The sequence below is a fragment of the Syzygium oleosum genome, unplaced genomic scaffold, assembly GCF_021117445.2.
Source record: "Syzygium oleosum isolate NSW1041296 unplaced genomic scaffold, Sole_v2.1 Sole_v2.27, whole genome shotgun sequence".
Classification (NCBI taxonomy): domain Eukaryota; kingdom Viridiplantae; phylum Streptophyta; class Magnoliopsida; order Myrtales; family Myrtaceae; genus Syzygium; species Syzygium oleosum.
The window spans coordinates 4,382,791-4,391,467 of NW_026607511.1; the positions used below are offsets into that span (position 1 = coordinate 4,382,791).

At 39.8% G+C, this 8,677-nt stretch overlaps 1 pseudogene; it reads right to left on the bottom strand.

Moving 5' to 3' along the window:
- Window positions 1-1,712: 1,712 nt before the first annotated feature.
- Window positions 1,713-5,570, bottom strand: LOC115691424 (probable LRR receptor-like serine/threonine-protein kinase At3g47570; annotated as a pseudogene).
- Window positions 5,571-8,677: the final 3,107 nt, after the last annotated feature.

Below are 8,677 nucleotides of genomic sequence, written 5' to 3' on the forward strand. Positions count from 1 at the left end.
CATATTATTCTGACATAGCTGTATGAACTCTGCTATTTTCTGATCTTTAGCACAGTCAGAAAAATACTTCTCATAAAATGTCTCCACAAACTTCTCCCAAGTTATTTCCGTACCCGCGGGAAGCACTGCTTCTTTTGATGCTCTCCACCAGAGTTCCGCATTTCCTTCCAGTTGATACTCAGCCAAAAGTATCTTATTAGTATCGATACAAGTCAACAGGTTGAATATTTTCTCCAAACTACGTATCCATCTTTCGGCCTCGTTGGGGTCTCCCACTCCAGCAAACTCACTTGGTTTCAATTTCAGAAATTGTTCAATAAGTCCTTGCACACGGCGATCACCATTCCCTATTACCACTTGCTGCTGGGCTTGTTGCTCAAACAATGCCCCTACATTGGCCAATGCTTCCAGGATTCCATCTACTCGAGGGTCTCTTCCTTGAGCGGCACCAGAAGATGATGCACCAGACCTCACCATCTTGTATTGCCCAGTTCTGCAAATTGATCACCAGTTACTATGGATGATCAATTGTCGTAGCTAACTAATAAGTAACAAACGTTACTGATATCACATAAGTAACCATAGTTACTTGTATCTCCCTAACACAATACTAATAAACACATGCATTAGAAGTTTTAGGGCGGACACATCTTAGCTTGTTTGTCACTAAAGCACCTTATCACTCCCATATAACCAACCTTATCCCTCCAATGCAAGCTTCACCTTATCACTCCAATGTAAACCTAAGCTCTTATACCATTCGAACACGGCTGTGGCGTCCCTGGCACGCCCCTTCCTATATGTCATTCTAACCTCACGCGATTATAAGAGTTCGCACGCGGAAACGTTTCTTTTTTTTTTAAATAGCATTTAAAGCTTGAATTTACAACTAATCAAAAAAATGTAAAGATATCACTGGCACTAAACTTCAACATTTCTTTATTTATATACATGGATGATACAAGGGTGAGTTCATACTAGGGAGGCTCTATACAATGTTACTCCCATCACTATGCTATCAACATAAGACTCGCCATTTCATCTATCAAAAGTGTATCACCTATCACGTGACCCTATCCCAAAAAGTATCGGTCACATGTCCCAAAAATGATCCTCCCCATCCTCCAACTACAGCTCACTCCACCCCACTAGAAGCATCATCATCCCCGTCGTCAGACACGTACGGTAGGGGCCCTATTAGTTGCCCACCAATACGAGCATACACCGCCAAAAAATAAATTAATATTAGATTTACGTATTTCGATCGTAATGATTTATATTTACGAGAAGAGAATTTCAATATAAATCAAGCGATGCAATAGAGATTACATCTACATTCAAGTCACTCAAGCACTTTCAATGAACAAATCTTACCACTAAATTTAATCGGCTTCAACACTAAAAGTTCTTGATGTAATTCACAAGCAGAAGTTTCTCTTTGATACTCTTCACATTGAACATCCACTTTTTTTATACATGCAAGAATTGGATCAAAAATAGAAAATCTTTTTTTATGAAACCTTTTTTAACTAAGAAACCATTCAATCCATTCAAAATAGAAAGCCTACTTGAATTAGGAAACTTTCTTTTTTGGAGCTCAAACTCGAGACATATTTTCAACAAAGTATAATAATAATAATAAAAAGTAATGGTAAACTCACTTGATTTTCAAAAATTCTCTTCACACTCGCTGCACACCCCCCACAAAGTCATTACCTGCAGAGACGAAGCAGAGACACTCAAGTGGCAGCACAAACAAAACATGAATATGTACCCCGTAATAACATTTCAGCAATATATTGCAAAGTCGAAGCTTTAGCTTTTACAATCAGAGGAGACAGCTGAGGCTGCCTCGACTCCATCCACGACCAATTTCACCTTCCCATCCTCGTCGTCAACTTCGACGCCGCCATGCCGCCTCCTCCTTCGCCACCATTACCGCCACTGCCACCGCCGAAACTGCCATGTTCACCCAAGTCATCAAAAGGAGCAGCGGAGCTCGAAACGCGGTGCAAACGAAACCTCATGGAAGCCTGAGGAGACAAAGACAAGACCAAAGTGAAGCTCGGGCTGCAGATGCAGTCAGCGTAAATGTAGCAGAGTTTGTGAGCGATGAGCCGAGATGTAAACAAAATTAAATGTATGTAATTCAAATAATTTTCAATTTTTATTATTTGAATGTAATGCTTAAATTTAGTGAATATTAAGTAGAATTTATTTGAGGGTTAATACCACGAAAAATTCAAAACTGGTACACCTGTGATGAAATTATCCTAAACTAATTTTTTATCACCAAAAACATCAAATTGATAACCTATGACAAATTTACTTTAAACTAATATAGATTTCCACGTGGACTTGCCATGTCAATTTAGTTATTACCATGTGTCATCCAACTCAGCAATTTCACAGTAAAATTTGACGAAAACTAATGGAGGGTAAATATGTTATGAGTATACCAGTTTAAGATTTTTTGTGACCCAAAAAATAATTTAGGTTAAATTTGTCACGGTGTACTAGTTTGGAGTTTTTGATAACCCAAAAATTAGTTTGTGATAAATTTGTTACAAATATACCAATTTGGGTTTTTCCAAGATATTAACCCTTCTTTTATTGGACGAATCCACTTGAGAATAATATGCTTGCTTTATCCATTCTTAAGTTTAAATTTAAATATAATAAATGATAGACGCTTGAGGATGAAAAATTACAAAACTAATGCTAATTGAATAAATATGAGCCATGTGGCACGATTAGCTATATGGTTTGTCATGTGGCAATCATAGAGGTTAAGTTTGCCATGTGGTGATCACAAAAGCGCATATTCTCTTGGCTCCGGCTTTACCTACAGGTATAAGATGAACAAATATTGATATATGTAATCACATATTCCTTTTAATAAGCTTTTATAAATTTAACCATGGAGGAAAGTCATTTAGTAATTTTTTTGGGTTTTGAAAGCCAAAACAAACAGGCCAAGTTTGCAAGAGAGCAAGACAAACGTCCATATTACCAGATATCTGGAGGTACTTATATTAGAAGCTAAAGCAAAACAAATTACATTTATTTTTCATAGATCTTACTTGGATTGCCAAGTGACTAGTCGCCATTACTTGTGGTTTTGCTATTGCCATATTGAAATTGTCTTTGAACGGAAAAATTCCATAGCCACTTCCAGACAAAGCAATGATCATGAAGACCACGATTCCGTATGCAGTTCAGATTTTACATGAACTAGGTAATATCAATGAACTCAAGAAGTTTCTTCCTGATTCCTCAGAGTTTAGTCAATGCATCACCGATATCCATTCGTTGCCTGAAGACTTAGAAGAACAAGCGACTCTTATTTCGATGATCGAAACCAAACACTCCTGAATATAGCACCAGCTTTTGTTCTTCCCCTCTAGAGCTACTGGTCGTCTCTTCTCCGACTCCTCAAATTCTTGAAGCAAAACGGACTTGATTACCTTTTCCACTCGGTCCGCCAGAGCTGCCTTTGCAAAGCATTGAAGGTCCAGCCCATTTTCAAACATGTTCTTTGTCGGCCTCTTGCCTATGAATATCTCCAAGATGAGAACTTCGAAGATGTACACATCTCCTTCTCGGCCTCTTGCCTATGAATATCTCCAAGATGAGAACTCCGAAGATGTACACATCTCCTTCTGTGGATACCGCACTTCCCGCGCTGTACTCTATAACAATCAACAATGCATAGTGAATAATTGAGATAAGAATATCTTGTCGATGATGTTTCATGTGCCTTTTTGTCAAAGTATCTGTCTACAATCACGTGCTCTATATAAAAAAATAAACTAAACGACCCAACTTATGCATCATTACCCAGAGCTACATAGCCGAAAGATCCTTTTACTCCAACAGAGCTAGATTGATCGACTAGTAACTTATGCGTTGCTTTTGGGAGGAACTTAGCAAGCCCAAAATCGCCTACATGTCTAGTCATTTCATTGTCAAGAAGGACATTGCTTGGCTTTAGATCACAATGAACTATTGGCGTTTCACAATGATGATGGAGATAATCTAGTGCACAAGCAACATCAATGGCAATTTTCACTCTCTCAAGTAGACTCAACTTGCTTCTCGCTGTATATTGCGATGCAGTTGGGTGCAACCATTAATCCAAGCTCCCATTCGACATGAATTCATAGACCGATTCCTTGAAATCATTTCCATTAAAATCAAACCCACAACATGCCGTGAGTACCTTCACGAGATTATGGTGTCAGATACTTCTCAAGGCCCCACACTCAACTATGAAGCTCTTGGATGCTCCATGACGTGTAAGGTCAAGAACCTTGATGGCCACGATCAATTGAGTCTGATCAAGAAACCCTCGGTACACGGATCCAAAACTGCCCACACCGAGCAAATTTTAGATGAGAATCCACCCGTTGCTTTAAGTAGACTGTGATAAGAAACATGCAAAAGTCCATTTTTAGAAGTGCTTGAAGCTAATGCTTTCTTATTGTGTCTATACCAAAAGAAGTATAGCAAAGAGAAAATGCAGGCTACTCCTACGAGAGCAGAAATTGTGAATATCAGAATTTTTGAGTTTCCGCTTATTCTCCTTCATTTTGACTCTTTGTAGTCACATTTCGGTAGTTGAAAAAATGGTAGACCCCGCAAAGCTTCTTGTTTCCAACAACTAAAGTTGAAATGGCACTTTTGACAACTCCTCCGGTTGGCAATGCACCCTCAAAATCATTGTAAGAAAGGCTTAAATTCGTCAGATTTAGCAACCCTAAAAATTCCGAGATTTGGCTGGACAATCGATTGTTGGGACATTCAAAACTTGAAGGCCTCTCATGGAACTCAGGGTCGATGGTAGGGGCCCATCAAAGAAATTATCCTGCATATATAGGTGTTCCATGGATATACAACCGCCGATACTTCTTGGGATATGTTGAGATAATATGTTCCCATCAAGACGTAGTTCGTAGAGATTTTTCAAATTTCCAACTTCTCCTGGAAGGGAGCTGGCAAGACTATTTCGAGATAAGTCGAGATAAATCAACAAAGACGAGAGGCCCATAATTTCCGGGGGTATGTTATCATTGAGGTTGTTGGTCAAAAGGTTCAAGAGAAGTAGATTATGGCAGTTTCCTAGAGATGATGGTATCGAACCGGGGAGACTATTGCTAGACAAAGCCAATTCGATTAACATCCTTAAATTCCCGATAGATTCTGATATCTGCCCCCAAGAATTTATTTCCTTCAAGATTCATAACCTTGAGTTTGTTCAGATTTCTAATCTTGGAAGGAATGTTTCCCGAGATGTTATTGCCCACCAGTAGTAGAATCTCCAAATTGACGAGATTTCCAATTCCAAAAGGTAAGGTTCCAGAAATATGATTGTCACTAAGCCCAAACTACCTAAGAGTGACTGAGAGGTTACCGATAAAGTCGGGGATTGGTCCTCCGAAAGCATTGCTCTCTACACCCAATATTTTCAAGTTTGTCGAATTGGTTAAAGAGCAGAGGAAGTCCGAATAAGCAGATTGCCCTCTTCCAAAGCTATTGTTGCCAATAATAAACCGATGGAGTCCTCTCATCTTTGAGAAAGAAGGAACTTTCCCTGTAAAGTTGTTAAATGCTATTTGGAATTGACCGAGATTAGAGGTGTTGGACATTGAGTCTGGAATGGGTCCAGTGAGGTGGTTGTAACTCAAACCAATTCTCTTGAGATTAGGAAGAGTGAAGCCTAAGTCGCTGGGTAAGCTCCCCTCTAATTGGTTTTCAGCCGCATCAAGGTTTGTCAGGGTGGATATATTGGGCAAAAAGACACTATAAGTGCCATAACTTGTGTACGGCGCTCACTTTGGTGCCATAACTTTTTTTCGGATCACTTTGGTGCCAAGTCGGAGGAAAAACGATCACTTAAGTGTCATAACTTTTTTTTGGATCACTTCAGTGCTAAAATTTTTGAAAAACGATCACTTAAGTGCTAAAATTTTTGAAAAACGATCATTTAAGTGCTAAAATTTTTGAAAAACGATCACTTAAGTGCCAATCTCCGGCGAGACTCCGGCGAGCCACGTCAGCTTCAGAAATTAATAAAAAAAATGCCACGTCAGATTTCCGGCGAAAAATTATGTACGGCACCGGAGTCGGCACTTAAGTGATCGTTTTTCAAAAATTTTAACACTAAAGTGATCTAAAAAAAAGTTATGGCACTAAAGTGAGCGCCGTACACAAGTTATGGCACTTGTAGTGTTCTTTTGCCGATATATTGAATGAGCAAATAAGCGTGGGGTCCTATTGCAATTGGGGTTCATAAAGAATATCGACATGATTCGGCCAAAAAAGCCTAGCTTCGTGGGGTCCTTCTTCTATTACTCAAGTAGTTAAAATGTTCATTCAATTCACATTTTAATCCAAGGGGTTGCTTAAGTGGTAAGCTTGTGTTCGTCTTTTTTGCTCGGGACTTTAGTTACAAAAATACCACACTTTGTACATTTCTCTTGAGGCACCCAAGAAGCACGGACCTATATATTGTCACGCCCCGAACCCCGCGAGCGCGCAACATCCTGCAATGGTCATTATGATGCGACGTCCCAGGACGCGTCGCCGACCCAACATTTTATCTTTTGGTTACGCATGCGGAAGCTAAACAAAGATTCACCCAGACAACAACAATAAACAAGGATAGATAGGAAAACGGTTTACAACATCGAAATCAAAACACCATTTTAACATTTACTTGATTAACCCCTGGGAACATTTTTACAAGCCCACTTCAGGCATTTCCAAACATAGTCTACAAAAAGATGTCGGGCTGGGGGTCAATCTACTTCACCAAAAGTTAGCTTCCAGGCACCCCGAACCATACTCGGTGCATCAACATGCTAAGGGCCTGAAAAATGTTTAACAACCACAAATGAGATAAAAATCTCAATAAGTTAACGCCTAAGCCCCGTTTAGAAGGCCAACTCACCTCGGGGGTCCCTAACCAGGCAATACAGCATCAACAGCAACATTATTAAACAACCACAGGCATCCTTACCTCGCCTTGGTACACTCGTTGATGAAATGAACATCTCACATACTCGAAGCATTTAAATAGATTTCCCATGCATCAATGCATCACAGGCACGCGTGTCTCGATTATAAGATAGAATCCACTTGGGCACGTCCCATACCATGCCTAACAGTTTCTACCCTATAATCAAGCACTATGCATCACACGTATTCCAGTTATTACGCCCCCTCGGGGCCACTACACATCAAGCGATCTGCAGCAAGATGGCAGTCTTCCGGCATAACCGGGCTCCGTCCCGCCCCATCGGGCACGGCTACGTCAAACGATCTACAGTAAGACGGCATTCCAATACGGCAACATCAAACGATCTACAGTAAGATGGTGTCCCGTAAGGAGCATCGAGTCCGGCCTCGGGCCGTGACAAGGCTTCCGGAGTATCGGCAATCCAGATAATCTCCAGGCATCCGATAAATCAGGCATCGTCAAGCGATCTACAGCAAGACGGCTCCGATGTGTGACCACACGAGCACACAAGCATTCAGGCCAATTCTTATCTTTTCATTTAGCCAATACATCCATGAATCGTGCTCACATCAATGCCACACAACAATAACAAGTGGTCACACATGCAAATGGTCAATCGATTTTGTGAACCTCATTTTAAAACATGAATTCAACATCGGATCACAGCCAAATAAACATTATTGAAAAGCTAGGTAATTGCGGTTACTGTCTCTATTAGGCCGGAATCGAAAGCCAAAGATTTCAAGTAAAAACCGGCAGATTATGGAATTCTAGTAAAACTGGACAGATTTGCATGATTTGGGAAATCAACTTCAAAAGCGTAGCAAATGGTTTCCAAAAATTATAAAATTCGAATATGTTATAAAAAAGACCTTCAAAAATAGTTTTCATGAAGAACACAATCCCAAAATCCTTATACAAAGATCACTTTTGATGGCTCGGAAACAACCCAGAACTGGTCCGCCGGAACAGGGGAACTGAACCAAAAGAAATACTCGTTTTACAAATCAAATCCTTTCAAAACACTTTGAAATTTTTACACGTTGTAGACATGGATTTCGTTTACAAATATTGTGAAGGAAGTATGGCCGAAATCGAACTGTAAATTTTTATAAAAATCTGAGAAAGCACGAAGGTCACGGAATCCACAGTATAAAACAGTTCTGTTTCGGTAAGAAATTGGACCTTCGTGTAACCCATTTGAGCTCAGAAAAATCTGAAATTTAAGTATGTTATAGATCAAGATCTTGTGAACAACTTTTATGAAGAACACTTTTCAAGATTCTAACCACAAAATGATTTATAAAAATGGAAAACCAGGGACGTACAGTAAAATCAGTTCTGAAATCAAGATAAAAACTCCAAGAAACACCTTCAACTTTGAGATCCACCACTTCTCAGCCATGAACATACCACACCAAGAGTTCAGATCAACATCCAACATCTATTTCAACTTAGTCTAGCAATCAAGACTCGCCAACGCTCATTCTAGAAGTTCAAACACACTAAAACATTAACTAGCTAAACTACCCAATGCAAGTTAAACATCCTAAACAAGGGATTAGATGCTAACTTACTCGTCTAAAAACGACGACAACGCAAGGACGACGGCAACGACACGAGTTGTCTATGGCGGCTTCGGCTTGACACGGCAAG